The sequence below is a fragment of the Phacochoerus africanus genome, chromosome 4 (assembly GCF_016906955.1).
Source record: "Phacochoerus africanus isolate WHEZ1 chromosome 4, ROS_Pafr_v1, whole genome shotgun sequence".
Classification (NCBI taxonomy): Eukaryota; Metazoa; Chordata; class Mammalia; order Artiodactyla; family Suidae; genus Phacochoerus; species Phacochoerus africanus.
The window spans coordinates 82,504,733-82,523,991 of record NC_062547.1 but is presented as its reverse complement, the minus strand read 5'-3'; the positions used below and the strand labels follow the sequence as shown (position 1 = coordinate 82,523,991).

Genomic DNA, 19,259 nt, shown 5'->3' with positions numbered 1-19,259 from the left:
GCCAGAGGAATTCAGAGAGGAAAAGATGGATTTGGGCTGGTGGAGGTTGGACTGATGCCTGGCTTTGCAGGAGAGGGATGAGACGGGATTCAGGAGGTCCTTCCAGGTTCCAGAGACGAGGTAGGAGTGAGCAATAAGCTGGCTGGATGGAAAGGTAGCGTCCAGTCATGATGGGCGTGGAAAGGAAGGTCACGGAATTTAGACTTGGTATGTAAAGAAAGAATAGGCATCAGCCTTAAAAATCCCACTCAGGTCAATCTAGGTCAAGGGAGGAGAGGCAAATCCTCCTCTCTTTCATCCTGAGTCCTTGCCCTGCAGAAGGATGGCTGGTGGGTAGGTGATGGAGGCGGGCTCCTAAATAGGGCTCGTGTGGGGAGACGGAAGACCCTCCTGACAACTTGCCACGCTAGTCAGGGATTAAGTTATCTGGCTTGTGAAAAGCACTGAAATAAGCAGTTTGGTTTTTAATACTAATTTCAGGGTATAATGTAACCTACAAGTTCTAGCCCACGAGGATGGCATGTACTGTTTGGTCTGCCAGTTGGGGGCAGGATGTCATAAGAGTATTTGGCAGGGGCATCGAGAGAACAAACCCAGCCTTCTGTGCCTCTTTTCCGCCTCTCTGCCACCTTCTTTAGGAGCCGATGGGGCTCGGATGTTGACACTGCTTCTGCAGCTTCACCATCTGCCCCGAGGAGTCTGTGATCTCTGCTTCCTGCTTCCCCCTGGGTTCAGAAATAGTGCTCAGAAGACGTACACTCAGGCATGCTCAGTAGTCACAGGGACTCTTCATCCTCAGCCTTATTTAAATCTAGGAGACTTGAAACATTGCACAAATACTCTAAATTGCTCCAAAGCTTTCATCAAAGCCTTGGGTAGGAGGAAGGTCACAGAATGAGGTTCGACAATCTCGGAGGGCTGGTTTTATCATACTGGCTGGGAACTTGAGTGCAAAAGCATCAATATGTAATAATCCAATTAAGGTATCAGGATTGGGAAATCGTGTTCCTACTTTTCAGATTAAAAAATGAAAGCAGAGAGCGATCAGATCATCTGGATTTGCAATCAGATAATCAGAAAATCTGGCCAAGGGAAAGGCCAGACAGAGAAGTAGATCCCTGAAATCCTCCAATACATTACGCTACCTGGCTGCAACCCAAGCCCGTCATAGGTGGGATGATGAAATCCATTTAATCAAGAGGTGGTCAAATACATATAAAGTTACATTGACCATCTTTCCATTTTTAGATGTGCAATTCAGCACGTGGACACATTCACGTTCTGCCTACAGTCTTCACAATCCTTTTGATCGTGCAAACCTAAAACTCTGTACCTATGAAACAGCAACTTCCTAGTCCCCTCTCCTTCCAGCCACTGGCCACCACCCTTCTACCTTCTGTCTCTAGGATTTTTTTTCCTGTCTTTTTAGGGCCACACCCGCAACATATGGAGGTTCCCAGGCTAGGGGTCAAATTGGAGCTGTAGGTGCCAGCCTACACCACAGCCACAGCAACGCGGGATCCCAGCCATGTCTGCGACCTACACCACAGCTCACGGCAACACCAGAACACCAGATCCTTAACCCGCTGAGCGAGGCCAGGGATCGAACCCGAAACCTCATGGTTCCCAGTTGGATTCCTTAACCACTGAGCCACGACGGGAACTCCATTTCTGTTGTTTTTAATGTAAATAGCTCAGACTTTAGATATGTTACAAACCATGCTTTAAGCCCAGCAAAAATTGCATTCCTCTTCTTTCTTTTTCCTCCTCTTTCCCTCGGGCCATTTTCAGGCTCAACTTCTGCATCTCTGGCTAGGCGGATTCAGGTGGCAGTAACAGGGAATGTGGATGGCCAAGAACTGGTACTGGGGTAGGGGGCATTCCCCTCGGGTCATCGAAGAGGACAGGTTGGTGGTGCATGAAGGCTCCTGTCCAATGGCTGTCCCCTGACGTCTGTGTACTGACCCTGCTGTCTGCACATAGCGTCCCCCGAGCAGATGGATGTCCACATCACAGCATCGTCTCCGCAATTAGCCCTAATTGGCCACCTCCTTAATCTAAGCAGGAAATACAACTCCCAGGCTCCAGGCCTCTCCTCCAGGCCAGAGGCCTGCTTCCCGTGGCAGTGGGACCCACCAGGAAAGTCTATACAGCTACAGCCCAATTGGACTCTTGCTGGGGTATAAAGACCAACACCATCATGCCCAATCTTTGGCCAACACTGCCTTCTTTTTTTCAAAAGCTATTTCAAAGAGAGGTGTTTTGTGTTCCCTGATTTCTTTGACAGCAAATGATCCAGGTGCCCTTGGGTGTTATAAAAACAGACAGCAGAAGGAGAAAAGCTGGGCTTGGACCTCGACGATCTCTTCTGGCTGAGCACACAGTAGGGGCTTATTAGGTATTCCTCAGGTATATATCCCTCACTCAATCCTCATAAATACTCTCCTGGGTATTATTCTGCCCATTTTGTCATCAAAACTCAAGAGAAGCTAAGCAGCCTTCCCCAGATGACAGAGCTAATGGATAGAAGGGGTCCGGCTTTACAGCTAGAGCTGTGCGCACAGCTCCACTGGCCTTCCTGCTGCAGCCTTTGCTTTTGCTGTGCCTTCTGCCCAGAGCGCCCCATCCCATCCACCCCATCTCGAGCAGGCCTGCGATGCACACAGCAGAGCAGCTGGTCGGCTCAGGCCAACTCCACACATACTTCCTCAGGCCCCTGGCAGATCCTGGGGGATTTCAGAGCAGCTGGAGGACAAGGGAGACAAAAAGAAAGTCACCACTGGTATTTGCAGAGAGTGTGGGGGGTCCAAGCCAAGCTTCGAGTGCTGTCTTGGGTCTGGACTGCCATGGCCCCTGCACCCTGCCTCTGCACCCTGGCCCTGTCCAAGTCACCCTTGGAGAGGTGCTCACTCTGTCCCTGATCCGAGCCCTCCTCTTCTCCCTCCCAGAACAACCTCTCCGAACACATCGACTTAGGAAACTGCTGCCTCGTCTGTCACCAGACTGGGGAGCTTCTGGAGGACAATATGGATATTGTTCAATGCATGTTTTTGTTGCCACAGCTCCTCCCATGGAAATAGACCTCTGCTGACTTGAACTGAAATCACCTGCCTGATTCAACAGCAGGTGGCCCAGCAGAGGAAGCAAAGACGAAGCCAAAGAACCAGGTTGGAAGGTGAGCAGCTGAGTGTGGGTGTCCACAGCTTTCATCAAGGGCTTGGGAAGTGCTGCCAGAGGCCCTTCTGCAGAGTGGTGGCCCCTTAGTCATGGGTGGTGAGCTTCAGTTAGAGGAAAAGTGTTAGACGATGCCCCAAGGTCCTAAGTCAGGCCCTCCCCTCCCTAGAAGCCCATCCTGCCTACCTAAGGCTCTGACTTCTGATGCAGGTCTTCTGTGTTCAGGTAATAACAGCTAACACTCACCCTCATAAAGCATGTGTCCAGTACTGTCCTAAGCCTGGATATGGATTCACTCATTATCTCCTCACAGTGATTCTTCGGAAGGGACTTTTTTTTTTTTTTTTTTGTCTTTTGTCTTCTTAGTGCTGCACTCACGGCATATGGAGGTTCCCAGGCTAGGAGTCTAGTTGGAGCTACAGCTGCCGGCCTACACAACAGCCACAGCCCATCTGATCCAAGCCACATCTCTGACCTATACCACGGCTCACAGCAACGCTGGATCCTTAACCCACTGAGGGATCGAACCTGCAACCTCGTGGTTCCTAGTCGGATTCGTTTCCACTGCACCACAACGGGAACTCTGGAAGGGAATGGTTTTAATGTCCTTCTACAGAAGAGGAATTGAGTCACAAAATAATAATAATAATAAGTTGCCCAAAACCACACAACTGTCTGTGTACATAGCAGGGCCCAGATTCAAATCCAAGCATTTTGGCTTCAGAATTCACTCTCTCATAACCTTTCTAAGTGGAAGCTCCTCAAGGGCCACAGTCCCATCTGCTGCCCATGCAGCCACGGGACCCCGCACAATGGTAAGACTCATAGAACATCAGTGGGCAACTGGGTTGCTGCCTCCAGCCTGCGATGGACCTGATTGTGGTTTTGTGTAGGTTACAGGGCCCTGGGGCTTCCAAAAGGCTCTTATTATGCCCTTTTACGGGTTTCACTTTTGGTTGTAGACGGTCACTTTCTATCCTCACAGTGCCCCCCTTTCTGCAGCTCTAGGCTGATGGGTCCCCTGTAGCATGGGAAGAACCCAGCAGCCTTGTCCCCTGAGGGATGGCAGCATGTGTGCCTGCTTTCCGGTCATGACACATCAAAGCCATGCCAGCCAGAGTCTTAGTACCCTGAAAGCCCAGAAGTCACCTTGAGTCTAGAAAGTGAACGCTAGAAAAACAGAGCAACAGAGCTGATGGGCTTCATGGGCTGGGAGTGTCCTGGGCTTGCTGAGAGTTCTCTCTGCTGCCTTAGGTGGAGGGGACTGCGGGTTGGAGGAAGCAGATCTTGAGCTTCATGCACAGATGGGGGTGTACCCAATCAATTTCTGTCCTTGCATTCGTTCAGTGTTCTTAGGAAGGAGAGGAAGAGGGAGAAGAAAAAGGAGACTTTCTGGGGCAACATGAAGTAAGTCCCCCGTAACAGGAATTTCTGCCCAACTCACCCACAAGGTGGAGCCCAGCGGAGGTGCTCCTCGCCCCCCTAACCAGGCCTAGGGGGGTTGATTTGTAATAAGCACAGAGTTAGTGCCGGGAGTGTTTGGACTCTCACCTGGAAGCGGGGCATGCGTTCTGCTCTCCTGAAGGCAAAACCCAGCCTGAAACACCACACGAAGGGCACCAAGGTTCTCCTGAAAGCGGGCGCTGGCCCTTCATTCCAACTCACCCACCCCATCCCCTTGAAATCGAATCAGGGTGATTTATGCCAGATTAGAAGTAAAGAGGCTGCTTTTAGTTATTTCACTCCATGCACCTCCTGCAGGGTGGCCAGCTGCTGAAACACCCCGTGTGGGCTGCTCAGGTTTTCATATGGATTTGCAAAGGCTCCCACTGATCCAAATGTCATAGTGGGTCTGGTATTCAAGGTTTAAATTCCTCGATGCGGGTCAACTCTTTGGTGCAAACCAAACCTGATGACAGTCTGCACAGGATGAGTCGAGATGAACTCTGATTCTAAAATGACATGACAGATCTTCAAACAAAGAAATCAGAATTTGTTGCGTATTTGCAGCAGTCACCCGTGAGGTCAGCAATGATGTTTTTCTTGCTCAGAATAACTTCAGAATCTCTCTCTGGAAATCCGGGACTTACAGAGCCGTCTTTTGCGTGCTTGAGGAGCAGCAAAGATTTATTTTTTTGAAGGTGGATTTAATTTTTGGAAACCTCAAAAAGAATGCAGGCCAAGTGTGGCGAATCAGGCCAGTAAGCACGTTGGGTGATGCCATTTGGGACTTGAAACCAGAAAGCATCATTATCCAGTGCTGGATCCGATGGTCCTTCTGGACTAGCTCTGAAAGCCTCCACAGATAGGAATAGAACTGTTTCAGGCAGCTGTAGCTTCCTACAGTATTGATATCAACTCTGAAGGGCTGGCATCTACTTGGTTAAATAGGTTGTGAATTGCTTATTTGAAAAAACGAATCAGCCTTATTAAAATCACATACATTTATATAAAAACTCCTCCTCTTAAATAACCATGCGATTGTGTTGGCACATAAGCTTATTAACCAGGACTGTTTTTTCCTGTATTTATCATAGGCTATGAATTTATTTCAATAGTCCTACCACTGCTCCTGAGTTTTCCTTGGCAGCAGTCCAGTTCCTGAATGTACTGCCGAGCAAGGAGCAAGTAGTTTATCATAACAAGGGGCTGGGATTATTGTTGAGAAAAGCCGAGGGAGGTCGCATCTGCACTGCCGGCCAGGGCCAGACCGGCTGAGTTGCAGACGCGAGAGGCCAGCATTTGCTTTGGGCTTCTTTTCTGTCCTGTGCAGTCTTCCAGGACCAGGCATCCTGTGCTGCAGTTCACTTCACTGTGAGCCACTGAGTCCTAAACCTTCTTCTGGCCTTGAGCTTGGCACCTCCCTGAAATGGTTTAAAGAGAAGGCAAGTATTGTGATGGAGGTGCAAATAAAAAAATGGCTCCAGGTAATCTGGAGGGAAAAATCCGATGGTGGAGGCAGAAGGGATCCCCGCAAGAGGTGACATCTGAGACCTGAGCAGCCTGCTGGTGGCTGGAACCCAGGCTGGTGCAGAAAACCTGTAGCCACCCGCCCTTCCTCTGAGTTCCCAGCCCAGCACTGACAGCTGGGCCAGGGCTTTGGGATGGGATTACAGCATTAGGTGAGAAGTTAATCACAAACATGAATCAGCCTTGTTTTTTCCTACTCGGCTCGGCTCCCGAGCCCTGCAGGGGAGTGGGCAGGGCCCCTCGCTGGATGTACAGGAAATCATACTGGGGGGAAACATGAAGCCAGCTATTTCTCACCAGGGCCAAGCTGTTACCTGTGTTTTGAGATTGGAGGGGAATTTACTACGTTACATAGGAAGAGAGTCCCCTCAGCGTGGCAAGCAGGAAGAGAAACTGTTTCATGGGCCAAGTGGCTTCTTGGATTCCACCCAGGCTGTGACCACTGGGTGGTTTTTCATTTCAGGGAGCCCCTCCCCCTCCCCGGCTCTGCAGCTCCCCCTGGACTGAGCTGCCCCTGGGTCAGCAACCTCCCCCCCTTTTCTTTTTTTTGCTAAGGGTTCTGTTCTTTCTCTTGTGTCCCACCCCTGGAAATTCAGTTTAAATAGAAAACTCACTTCTCATTCAAACCAGCAGGACTGGGTTAGGACCTGTGGTTCAGCCAAAACCCCTCCCCGCCCCAGCCCATTTCTGGAATGTCCAGCATTCTCAGCTACCCTTCTGTTCCCTCACATTCTTTCTCCTTCAGCTCTGATGCATCCCACTTACCACCTAATGTTTGCAGAGTGGCTGTCACTTGCATAGTTGGCCTCCTCTGCTCTGGAACTCCCTCGCCCTTGGCTTTCAGATTTGATAAATGCTGCCCCTGTCTCTGGGCTGACCTGCGGTGGGGCAGCCATTCAGTGAATGCTAGGCTCAGAGTCGCACCATCACGACATAGTTCCCTCCTGAATTCTGTTTACAAAATGCCTCAGTTGCCAGCAGTTCTTTACAAAGAGAAGACCTCCATGTCATCAGAGGAAGAGGACCTTCACCAGAATCTTAGTAAATTTCCCTAGGTAGCCAGGACGGCAAAGGATTTCATTTCTTTGCCTCTTTCATGTTTTTAAAGTGTTAGTTACTGCACGCAAATGATTAATCAGAAAATGTTAGCCAGTTTGACCTCATAGGTCATTGCACAAAGCCTGCCAAAGTTTAAGAATTCCATTTAGCTCTAGATTTGAATGTCACATCTCTTTATGCAGCCAAGGGAGACTGATTCTCTTCTTCTGCCCCAGGAAGTCTCATCTGGGAAGCAGGCAGTAGGGGGCGCTATAACCAACAGGGTTTCTTACTATTAAAACAGAGCTGAGTTCCCTTTGTGGCTCAGGGGTTAAAGAACTAGGATCCATGAGGATGTGGGTTTGATCCCTGGCCTCTCTCAGTGGGTTAAGGATCCGGTATTGCCGTGAGCTGTGGTGTAGGTCGCAGATGCAGCTTGGATCCTGCGTTGCTGTGGCTGTGGTGTAGGCCGGCAGTTGTAGCTCTGGTTCGACCCCTAGCCTGGGAACTTCCATATGCCCAGGCACAGCCCTAAAAAGCAAAAAAAAAAAAAAGAAAAAAATTTGAATTAAAAAAAAACCCAAAAAGCAGAGCAAGTCAGTCCCCTTGTTGGAATCAAAATAAAAATGGACTTTGGCAGTTTGATGCAGAAGGGAAAATTGGAAAAGGGAGTGGGATGGTGCAGATGACAGATGGGACTGTGCACAGCAAAAGAGATGACAACCTCCAGGAGCTGCTTTCCCTTCCCAAGGAACAGAGCTGTTCCAGGAAAGGCTCAAAATGAGGTGCGTGACCAGACACCAATATGTGTCCTTTCAACCTGGACAAACAGACACCAGAGGTTATGCACACATGATAACCCTCACAGTCAAAATCTCTTGTTATCAACAAAGCCCACTTTCACCTCTGGGCACAGGCAAAAAGATCTCACACAGACACACACGCACAGGCTGACCTGAGAGGTGGATAAACAAGCATGCTGTCCGGAGCTGTCACCTCTGTGTAACAGACTGCAGGGGTCTTCTCTTGGGCCTCTCCTGGTGTCTTTCAAAGCTAACTGTTTTCTCAAACCTCTGTCTTGACATTCAACACAACTGAACACGTCAGCAGACTGGCTCAGGCAGGATTTGCCAGGACTGTGGGGTTGGCATCCTTCAGTGTGTGTGTGTGGGGGGGGGGCGGTGGCAGGGGTGCCCAGGAGATCTGGTGCTGGGGGGGTTGGGGGAGGGGATGCTGGGCCCACGGGGATTGGGGGTTGAGCACTCCCACTTTTAAAAATCGCTGCGCCAACCTCAGGAACCAAATCCACGAAAGTCCCATGGATGCTGGCTGCCGCATGCTGTGGCTACCTGGCCTGGGGTGCTGGGCGAGCTGGCTGGAGAACACCCCATAGCACTGGTGGATGGGGATGCTCCATAGTTCTGAGAGTTTCCAGCTTTCCCTTGGTACTTGAAAACAGGCCCCTGGGAAACCGAAGTCACTCTAGATTCTTTAAAAACCCTGCAGCTTGTGTGACATCTAACCCAGAGTCTTACTCTTGTCCACCTGAAAGCCCCAAGAGTCACCTGAGTGGAGCCCCCCCCACCCCCTCGCTGTTCAATGGCTGATGAACTCCAGCCCCAGCTGCAGTTCTCCTTCCAGGTAAGAATTGGCAATGTATCCAATTTCCCTCCCACTCATCAAGTGAAAAAATTCATCTTTCTTTCCAAAGGTTGGGCAGCAAAAATGCTACTGGACATTTCTAATCAGAAACTGGAAATAACTTCTATGAATTTTGCCGCCAATTTTCCAAATACTTCCCACTGATGCACCAAGAATGTGTTCTGGTTCTTTAGACATAAACACATTTAAGTGACCACATTTAAGGGAACAAGATAGACACACACAATCCCCCATCCCTCCCCCCCGCCCCCCCATTGAAAGATTGGTGGTGTCTGGAGCCAATGTGTCCTGAAGATGTAGGTTCAAGGAAATATCCCGGTGGCAGCCACAGTGTGCTGCACACAGCGCCTGCTGGCAGCTTCTGTGCCATCCATTCTGTCCATTGGCAACTGCTCAGCAGCGGGAGGGGAGTCGAATTGCACACGTGAGGAACCAGAGGCCTTTCCAGAGAAGCCAAGGGCTTATCCACAAGGGAGTGGCCTGGTGCCAGCCCCTGAAGGGGGAATCTCAGAATTGAAAACATGTTGCAGAATGTTCAGTAAAAAAGCAATCTGCTAATGGCCTACAACCCCCAGAAGGCCCAGCACTTTTTTTTAGAGGCACAGCCTGAACAGCACAGAGCTCCTTCCTCATCCAAAATTTATAACACAATCAATCCATTCAGTGTGCTTCCCCAATGGGAAGAGACTTTTAGAGTGTGTCAGTGCTGATGAGAAAGATCCAGTGTAGAGAAAGAGAGATGGAAGGCAGGAGAGAAAGTAGATGATCCAGGGAGAGACATTCGTAAAGGGGTAAGAAGCCGAAATCCAGAGAAGAGCAGGGATTGGCCAGAAATGGGGGTGGGGTGGGGGGGGAGAGAGGACTTCTTTCACTGTTGAGGGAGGGGTGGTGGAAAGCCTGGGCTCAGATGCAATCGGGTTTGTATGTCTGGTGATGGGAGTGAAGGAGTTGGAGGCTGTCACCATCACTTCCAGTTCTGTATGTCAGCAAGCCATCTTATGTCACCCGAGCATTTTTGCAAGTGCAAAATTAGAGCTAGACCAGCCCTAATTAAAGCGTACTAATTTTTCTAAACTTTTCCCTTTGGAGGGCTTAGAGTTAATTAGAGGAGCTGGAAAACATCCTGGGGCTGTCACCCTCGTAGAGTGCTGGGAGAAGACAGGTCCAGCAGATTCTGGGGGCAGAGCCCCAGTCCAGGGAAGTCTCTAGGGACCATGGAGCAGCAATCAGCCCAGGCTTGGATGTAGTGCCTTGTGCTTAGGAAGGAGGCCAGGGGAGCTGCTGCGAGCACATACTGTCTTCTACCCAGAAAATCCCTTAAATGGGATGCCCTTTCTCTATTAAAAATGAACTAGTATATATATTCTGTTTTTTTAAAACATGAGAGACCCTCTCAAGGTTTGTTTTTACAAGGCTCCTCACACACCTGGCACTCACTGAATAAATGGATGACTGTTTAAAGAATGAGAAAGTACCTGTGGAATAAAAAGGAAAAGTAATTTGTCAAGATTGAAAATTCACTGAAACAATCTCTCCTTCCTCTCAGTATTTAGCAAGTTAAGGGTTAGTTTTGTACTTGAATTAAGGAGCTTAAATCCTGAACTCCACCACTGATCCACTGTTAATATCTTGTTTAGATAACCTTTCAGGTATTTTTTCTGTGCATATATCCTTTTTCTTCTTCTCACTTTACAAAAACCAAACAGCACATCTTATCTTAGGACCTGCTGTTTTTCTCTTATGTCATAGATACATTTTTAGTTTCCAATAGCAGGTGGGTAGAGTGGGTGCTGTGGGCAGACATAAGATTACCACCCCTGTGCATGAGATGCCAAGAGAAGGGAAACCTGGGAGATACCTGCATTTAAAGGGCAGGTGGACGAAGAGGGACCCATGAGCGGCCAGAAAGTGGAACACAAAGATGGGGGGAAAGCATGGCAAGGTGGTCTGAAAGAAGTTGGAAGGAGAAAATTTCAGGGAGCCTTCCTTCGCCTAAAGTGACGGTGTGAAATTTGTGTTTTGAAAGGGTCTGGATTAGAGTTGCATTTAGTTGCCTTTAAGTGAAACCCAAAGTCTTAACCAAAGAGGTTTTATTTTGCTCAGCTGAGAAAGTTTCAGAGCGGGCAATCAAGGGCTGGCACCACTGTTCAAGTTCATCATCAAGGACCCCATGCCCTTTGTCATTGCTTCCTCCACCATTCTTAGCATGAGGCATCATCCTCACAGCTGCGTGGCCACTACTTTGCTTCCAGCCATCATTCCAACCAAGAAGCAGACAGAAAAGGCGCAAACGTCCCATATTACCGGAGTCTGTCCATTTTCATCAAAAGCCCCATCCCATAAACTTTGCTTTCAGAACGGGGTGGCGTGGCTGCTCCCATGGAACAAGAGTCTGGGGATAAGGAGTATGTTCAGCTAAGCACACGGCTAATCATTTCTTCTGGCAAAGAGGAAGGGAAGGGATGCTGGGGAAGCAACCCGCAGTATCTCCTGTGTGGTGATTATATTAGGCCCAAGCTCACAGCATGCAGCCTTCTTAGATTTATTGCTTTTTTGTGAGAGGCAAAACTATTACAGCATTTCATTTAATTCTCATTCTAACAGGAAGTAAAGAATAAATCACAATCCGTCCTGGGCTGGTTTTCCTCATAAAGTCAGGTACTTAGAGGGATCCGTGTCAGCTAAACCTCTGGGTTCTTGTTCTTTTGGTTTTATAGACAGGGCCCTCATACATACATATATATATTTTAATTAAATTCCACCTTGCAAAAGTAGGTGGAAAATCTAAGCACAGCAAGTTGCTAGGAGACCAGAGGGGCTTGATTGGGTTGAGCTGTTTGGGGCTTGCATGACTCAATTTTTCTCACCTGAGGACAGACATGCCTGACACCTGTTTAATTTCCAAAGCTGGGGGCGGCGGGGGGGGCAGAGTTGCAGCTCTGAGCCGAGGGAGAGGCCACGCTAAGTTCTGCAGGACGAGCTGTTGCAGGGTCTCTGAGGTGAAAGGAGCAGGCCACCTGCTGAGGTGGTGAAGAGATTTCTCAACCTTTCTTCGTGAAGCAGGAAGTGTCCTGGAGAAGTTCCATTTTTCCCCAAGAACCTTGCCCTCACCCTTTTAGGGCTTTCGTCTCTGGGTGGCTGGTCTTGAAACAGTGAGCTGCTAGGAGAAAAAGTCTGGGAGCTGTAGCCTGCCATAGCTGAGGCCTTCCCTAGAGGTCAGGACGGATTTGCTTTTCCCCCAGCTCCCGGCCATTTCTCGGCCCTGTCTCCCTGCGCCCCCGTGTTGCTAGAAAACTACCTTTGTTAGCTACATTGAGCACATGCCAGATGCAATTCATCTAAATGAGCAAGTGCTTTCTGGGACCAGGCCCAGTGGGAGAGAAGCTGAGTGGAGATCAGCAACCCCTGGCTGCTGAAAGGAAAAGCGTATTATTTCCAGAGGACTGTGTGTGCCAGCCCATGGGCAGACACCAGGAAGAGGCAGGGTCCCTCGGCTGGATCTTTAGTCCTGCCCAGCACCCTCCAGCCAAAGAGGAGAGCTGGCGCTGGGGAATTTCCATGCTGTAATTCATTTCAGCAGGATAAACAGAGCTCCTCCTCTGGAAGGTTTGGCCCTGAGCGAAAGGCACTTGGAATCAACCTGGGGGGCTCCGAGGTCCCATGTGAAACTGAGAAGGAAAACAGAAGTCAGGTGACACGAGATGCAGCAGGCTCTGACACCGAAAGGCCACCGGACCTGAGTAAGTGATTTCACTCTCTCATCTGCGAAATGGCCACTGTGCTTTGTAGAGCCCTGAGGGCTGCAAAGGTTTTGAAGAGTTTCCACAGACATTTGATTTAAATTGCATTAATTTTTTTTCCAACTATATTAAAAAAGACAATTAGATGTGACAAGTGCCAGTTTTTAACTGAAGCCCGCCAACGTGTTCATTATCACGTCATCCAAACACCTCTCTGTGGGTAAACCTTGGAATAAAGCTGTTCTGCCATCTCTCTGTTGGAAGAGTATCTCGAGGTGACAAGGAAAGTTATCTTTAAAAAACAATTGTTACCATGTGCAACTACTTATCTGAGTGAGGATCCCCCCCCCCAACATTGTGCAACCAATTATTCCAGAAATAAACTGGACCCAGAGGCAGACCTGACTGCTCTCATCCGTCTAACTTCGATGTTGGGGGGGGGGGGGTGTCCAAATAGCCTGATTATACTCATTTGCTTAACCTACCATTTAACTTCACTTTAACTTAAAGGCATTCATACTAATAAAATACTGCCCTGTCTCATTTTCTGGGTAGATGTTCTAGTCTGGCTGTTTTACTAAATGGTTGGAAAATCATGAGAGTGGAGACTGTTAAGGAGCCTCAGCTCTCGGCGTCTGTAAGTTTTGCTGACTGAGCGCCCTGCTGTGGGTCAGGCGGTCAGCAGGCGGGGGTTCCACGGGGAATGGGCAGCAGGGCAGCGGGCAAAAGAGGTTTGGGAGGGGAGACGGGCAGCTAGTGAAACCTTGCCTATATCCTATCAAGTGTTCAATTAATATCTGTTGGCTGGCAGAGCCAAGCCCTGGAATGGGATGTGGCCAGTTCTAGATGGCTGGAGATTCGGGAACTCATGAATGGGCAAAGGCAAGGATGAGAAAGTAGCATAGCCAGACAATGCGCAGGTCAGACTGGCTGCTGCAGATAGTTAGGGGGCAGGGGGTCCCATGGGAGAAAAAGGCAGCCACTTTAGGACTTTCAAGATAGGCCTCCCAGTTGCTAAAGCTTGTCCTTAATCCTTGCTGCTGATTTCAGAAAATTGTGTGTTTAGTCCTATAAAATTGGACCGTGATGATCATTGTACAATTACAAATGTAATAAATTCATTGAGTAATAAAAAAACTGGGGGACAGCATGACAGCCCCCCATAATCAAACACATTAGTATTTCTGCAATTGAACCTTTGAATATTCACAGTAATGGAAATAAATAAGGACCATAAATTTTCAAAAAAAAAAAAAAAAAAGAAAGAAAAGAAAATTGTGTGTTTAGGACCTGAGGAGAGAAGAAAAGAAAATTTGTAATCTGCTGATTCTCTTTCCTTGGAAGGAGTGTGAAAAATCTCCCATCCCTGCCCCCTCATTCATACAGCTGTCAGCTAAGTAGTTCTCGTTCTGCTTAGGAATCACCTGGACGGCTTGTTAACACAGGTTCCCAGGGCCCCACGCAGAGCTCCTGCTTCCGTAGCCTAAGCACAAGGCCTGGGAATTTTCATTTCTCACAAGCTCTCAGGGAAGATCGATGCTGCTGGTCCCCAAACAAGACTGAGTGGCACTGATTTAGATATTGATGGGATGGGAACCACATCCTCAGCAGCATGCAGGGCGCCCAGGAAGACCAGAAGCGCCACTCATCCCTAAAGTAAAGGGGACAGGATGCTGTCCTTCCTGATGAGGGGATGGTGGGGGTTAAAGAGCAACCTCCAGTGGAGAGTCACAGGATGAAAGAGGGCCATCCCGGGGACACGCAGAAATAGGGCAGGGTCCCAGGCTGCGACCTATGGTCCCTACAGTTGTCTATCCCTGAGAACAAAATGAAGATGGAAAGCCAGGTCAGGTCAAGAGCAAGCCCTTGGGAAATAAGTACAGAAAGAGAAGGAGAAACAGTGCTCAGAAAGCCTTGCCCAACTTGAGGCTGACAGGCTGTGCTCATCTGAGCGGTGTGATGAGGCACTTTCTTGAAAGTTCTGTTGGGAGGAAGAGCATTCATGTGATGCTAAGAACAATCTTCCTCAGATTTTCCCCTTGTGGCTCAGTGGAAATGAATCCAACTAGGGACCATGAGGTTGCAGGTTCGATCCCTGGCCTCGCTCAGTGGGTTAAGGATCCGGCATTGCTGTGAGCTGTGGTGTAGGTTGCAGATGTGGCTCAGATCCTGTGTTGCTATGGCTGTGGTGTAGGCTGGCAGCTGTAACTCCAGTTGGACCCCTAGCCTGGGAACCTCCATATGCCACAGGTGCGGCCCTAAAAAAAGGGAAAAAAAGAACAATCTTCCGCCATGGTGGCTGGCGGAGCCAGAAGAGTTTATCCACCTACAGCCCAGTCTCTCCCTCCACTCACTTTACACTTCTCTTATTATTCCCACAGTGAATACCTTTGTTTGCTGGGAAGATGCCATGGGGTCCCCGTTCCCATCGTTGGTTTAAAAACATTCACAACAGCTTAGCAGGATCTTGTAAACAGCTGCTGTCCTTTGATGCAGCGACCCAGGAAGAAAGAGCCCAGCCCTTTTGCCAGCACGGTGGTGAGTATAGCTCTGTTATTTCAAATTTCCTCTAAAATCCCTTTCTAAACTCTTGGAAAGAGACGAACAGATGTCCTACAGTGCGGGGTGTTGTGCGTTGTGGCTTCGGTTGGGGAAATCATATGACTCATTTGTATAAACGTATTCAAGTATTTATTCTCATAATTTGGCCACATGCATTAATTAAAGGATCAAAGAGTATGTATTTGGACCTATAAAATCTTTGTAACTGGCCAAAGCAAAAGGAAAAACTATCAAGCATTTGGGAACTTGAATTTCTGAAGCAACCATATTGGAATTGAACATTTTTCTTAAGCAAAGTTAGACTCCAGAAAGGAAAACAAAAAATAAGACATGAACCAAATGCTTTTAAGAATTATCCTGTGGCAGGGTTATTTATTTGACTTGAAAGAACCAACCTAGAAGGTATTTGTGCTGAGTGATCCATAGTTACATATGGCAGAGAGAGTCTTCAGCTTAAAAAAAAAAAAATTGCAAAAGCTCATTTTAAAGTCAGTGTTAAGGAGGAAATAATAAATTTTCTCATAGGAAAAAAATTATTATCCATGGTGAGAAGGGTCTAGGATGGGTGCACACACAGCTGCATGGCTGATGTTTAAGTTGAAGAACAGACAAAGGGCGCTGCCTGGGTAGCAGAGCCTGGATCTTGTGAACAGACACTATGTGGGTGGCGGGGGGACTAAGGAAGACCCTCCTCCCCAACTTTTCTGGCTTCCTGAACCCTGGAAATAGGCTGTTTTATTTTTTTCAAATAAATGCATTTTTATTGAACAACCTATATGCCAGACATCATGCTGGGCCAACAGAGATAATGAGCAAGACTGAAAGATCCCAGGCATCAGGGAGCGAATATTTTAGTGGGAAAGATAGATAATTCCATAAAGAAGTGCACGTGGAAGCTTCTGAAATCATAGAAGCACCTGACTCAGACTTGGGGTATCAAGGAAGGCTTCCCAGAAGTGACATCCATCCTGAGACCTGAAGGAGGCAGAGCAGTTAGCCAGGTGAGGGGTCGGAGGGTCACCAGGAAGAGGCACGTTCTATACAGAGGACTCTCCTGGATAAATCCCTGGGACATGAAGCATCAGGCTGGTGGAGGGGGGAGAGAAGATGATGGATTCCATCCTGGAAGTGCTGGTTGACATGTCTGCGAGAGGTGGGTTGTCCTGAAGACAGGTGGGTGTGGGGCGGGCAGCTCAGAAGGGCAGTCTGGGCTGAGGGGTGGTGTCACCCAGGGAGAGAGGGACCAAGGAAGCCGTGGAAAAGAGTTAACAAGCAGAGAGGTCACCAGGTCAAAGGCTTTGGGGAGGTCATAAGCCAAGAACTGCAGCTTCCACTGCTTTCATCACAATGTCACCAAGCGACTTGGGCAAGAGCAGTTGCAAAGTGGGGAAGGGAGCAGAAGAGAAACGGCAGATGAGGAGAGAGAGAAGGTGAGAACGTGGAAAGGGTGCAAGCAGCCCCTCCAGATGCCTAGCTGAGAGGGGGCATAGCAGGAGTGTTCAGTGGGTTTAGGGAGAGCATTTTGTGTTTGTTGGTAAGGTGGGAAAACAGGTTAAAGGCGCCGGTGAAGAGAGGACTGAGGATGCTGGGGACCGAGGGGAGAGTGCTAAGGGAGGCGGATGGGAAGGAAGAAGGTGGGATTTAGCAAGTGGAGGAGGATGGAGCCAAGATGGGAGAAGGACGGGAGTGCTGGGTGCAGTGCAGGGGTGAGAGCTGACGGGGTTGGTGGCAGGAGGCTGAGGAATGACGAAGGAGCAGGTGTCCTCTGGGAGTGAGGGGGGAGGGAGATTGGAGGAGGGTCTCTGCTGCTCCCCACTTACCTGTGTGCCTCTTCCCTCATGTCACCCCCAAGGTCGAAGTGCCCATCTGCTCTAGAATCTTCAGGCTGCATCCTTCCATCCCTACCTACCACTTACTCCCTTTATATTGCATCAAAAGTCCCCTTTCTCCATCCAGCTGTCCAGGCATTCAAAGGGAAGCAACCTGATCAAATACATTTATGATCAGGTCTCAATGACCCCATGGCTCAGAACCCTTTTAGAGGCATTTGCATTTCTTTGGAAAGACTCTTGTTCCAAGTAAACCTCTAATTCAGGGGTTTTCAAGTCGAGGAACAAATGGAGTGAATAATTTTAGGCAGCGAACCAGGATAACTATCTGGAGTCTGTCTCTGAGGGTATCTTTTATGCACAAAGTGATCCAAAGGACACGTGCCAAGGAAGCAGAAAGATCTGTAGGGGAGCCCAGGCCAGCTTCATGATGTGGACGGAACAGATGCCCAGAGCAAATTTCTGCTTGCTCTCCCGGCTCTGGCTGTTCCAGGCACTGAAATGGTCCAGGATCTAGAGATCAGGGCTCCTGACACAACCAGTGCAGTTAAAGCCAGCACCAGGGCCCTGGGTTCCACACGGTATGTCAGCTCCTGCTGTGTTAAGCTCATGTTACGTGGCCCACGTAAGGTATAAAGCAGTGCGTCGTGGACAGTTGGAACTGATCTCGCAGATGGTGTCCCCTGATGGGGATGGTAAGCACTTGCAAGGGGTCAGCACTAAAGAACCCTTTATTTTGTCATCTGTTACTGCAGCCTGGGGCATTGGAACTGTTAAAATATGTTTAGGCTGGAAAAGTCTTTATATCTGTCTGTGAGCTGTCTGCACAGTGCGTGGGAGTGTGTGTGTGTGCTCCCTGTTCCCTCAGGCCCGGAGGGCACACTAGTACAGAAACTCCAACAACCCTCAAGTCTATCCACACATGTGCTCACAGTTTAAAAATCATTGCATTTTTGAATCAGAAACATTTGCAAAATGTTTTATCAATTTTTATTTTTAAAAAACGCACTTGGAGTTCCCTTCGTGGCTCGGTGGTTAACGAACCCAACTAGGATCCATGGGATTGTGGATTCGATCCCTGGCCTCACTCAGTGGGTTAAGGATCCGGCGGGCGGGGTTGCCATGGGCTGTGGTATAGATGAACTTCCATATGCCGCGAGTGCAGCCCTAAAAAAGCAAAACAAACAAACAAAAAAAAAAACAAAAAGAAAAAACAAAAAAACACGCTAATTGTAGCGCGTTTGGAAAACACAGAAGACCCAAAGACAAAATGGAAGTTACCTGTAATCCCTTTTCCCAGGAATAATCCCTTCGGTCTCTTTTGATCCATTTCATTTTAGTCTTTTACCTCTGTCTGTCTCTGTCTCTCTGCCTCACAGCCTCCTCTCCGTCTGCCTCTCTCTCCCATTAAGGATCATATCTCTGCATGATTGCGTGTCCTGCCTTTTCTACTTAACTAAATTAGGAAATGTAAAAGCAGTAACAGAACCGTTTTATTTCCACATTTTCTCCTTTATTTCTGTCTGCATCTTTCCCTCTTTTTTTTTTGCCAGTATTTCTTTATTTTGGAGTATTTCCATTTTTATCAAAGTTCAATTCAAAATGTTAAACAGTTTATGCTTTTTGAGTTTTATTTCCTCCCTACACTTGTTAAAATAGACCAGTAAAAGAGAAGTTTTCCAGATTATGATAGATCCACCTCCAACTATATAACTGGTTCAATTTAGAGTCTTAGGATAATGATCTGCCACCATATGTGGGTTATAACTTGAGGTTTGCATAAAAATGTGCCTGTGCCACAGCGCCGGGTAACTGGCTTGTTTCTAGGGAGTTAAATGCCTGACTTTTGCTCGATGTAGTCAGTAGAACTTTCTGATGAAGGCAAATAAAAGAACCAACGAGCGATGTGCCTTCAGGTGTGGTCTCCTCCTGGTAGAGGTGCGCTTGGTGTTCAAGATGATTTTCTACCAGGGAGGCAAAATGCTTTGGAAAGCAATTATCTTCTTTAAGCCTACACTTGTCTGGGGAGCTGAGGTCAGCCACAAAGCCGTTGGAAGCAAGGCACTGTCTGCCGGAGAAAGCAGTTTCTTTGCCAAGGGGTGGAGGTGGGGGTGGTGGGTCAGTTTGAACAACTTTGCTTTTGAATTGCATGACCTCCTGAGACCAGGAGCCTTCAATTAAATGCAGAGCAGACCTCAGGACGAGGCCGTCCCCTCACCCTTCAAATCACTCCCATTTCAAAACAAAAACAAAAACAGAAATACTTTAAACTTTGCTTTCCAAA

General features: G+C 48.3%; 1 long non-coding RNA gene across 1 annotated transcript in view; it reads left to right on the top strand.

Annotated features, from left to right (window-relative positions):
* Positions 1 to 12,383: 12,383 nt before the first annotated feature.
* Positions 12,384 to 19,259, top strand: part of LOC125126082 (uncharacterized) — a 62,443-nt gene continuing 55,567 nt past the window's right edge. Inside the window, exons 1-2 of the long non-coding RNA XR_007134503.1 lie at positions 12,384 to 12,584; positions 14,966 to 15,122. This is a non-coding gene — a long non-coding RNA (uncharacterized LOC125126082). The remainder of the gene's footprint in view (positions 12,585 to 14,965; positions 15,123 to 19,259) is intronic.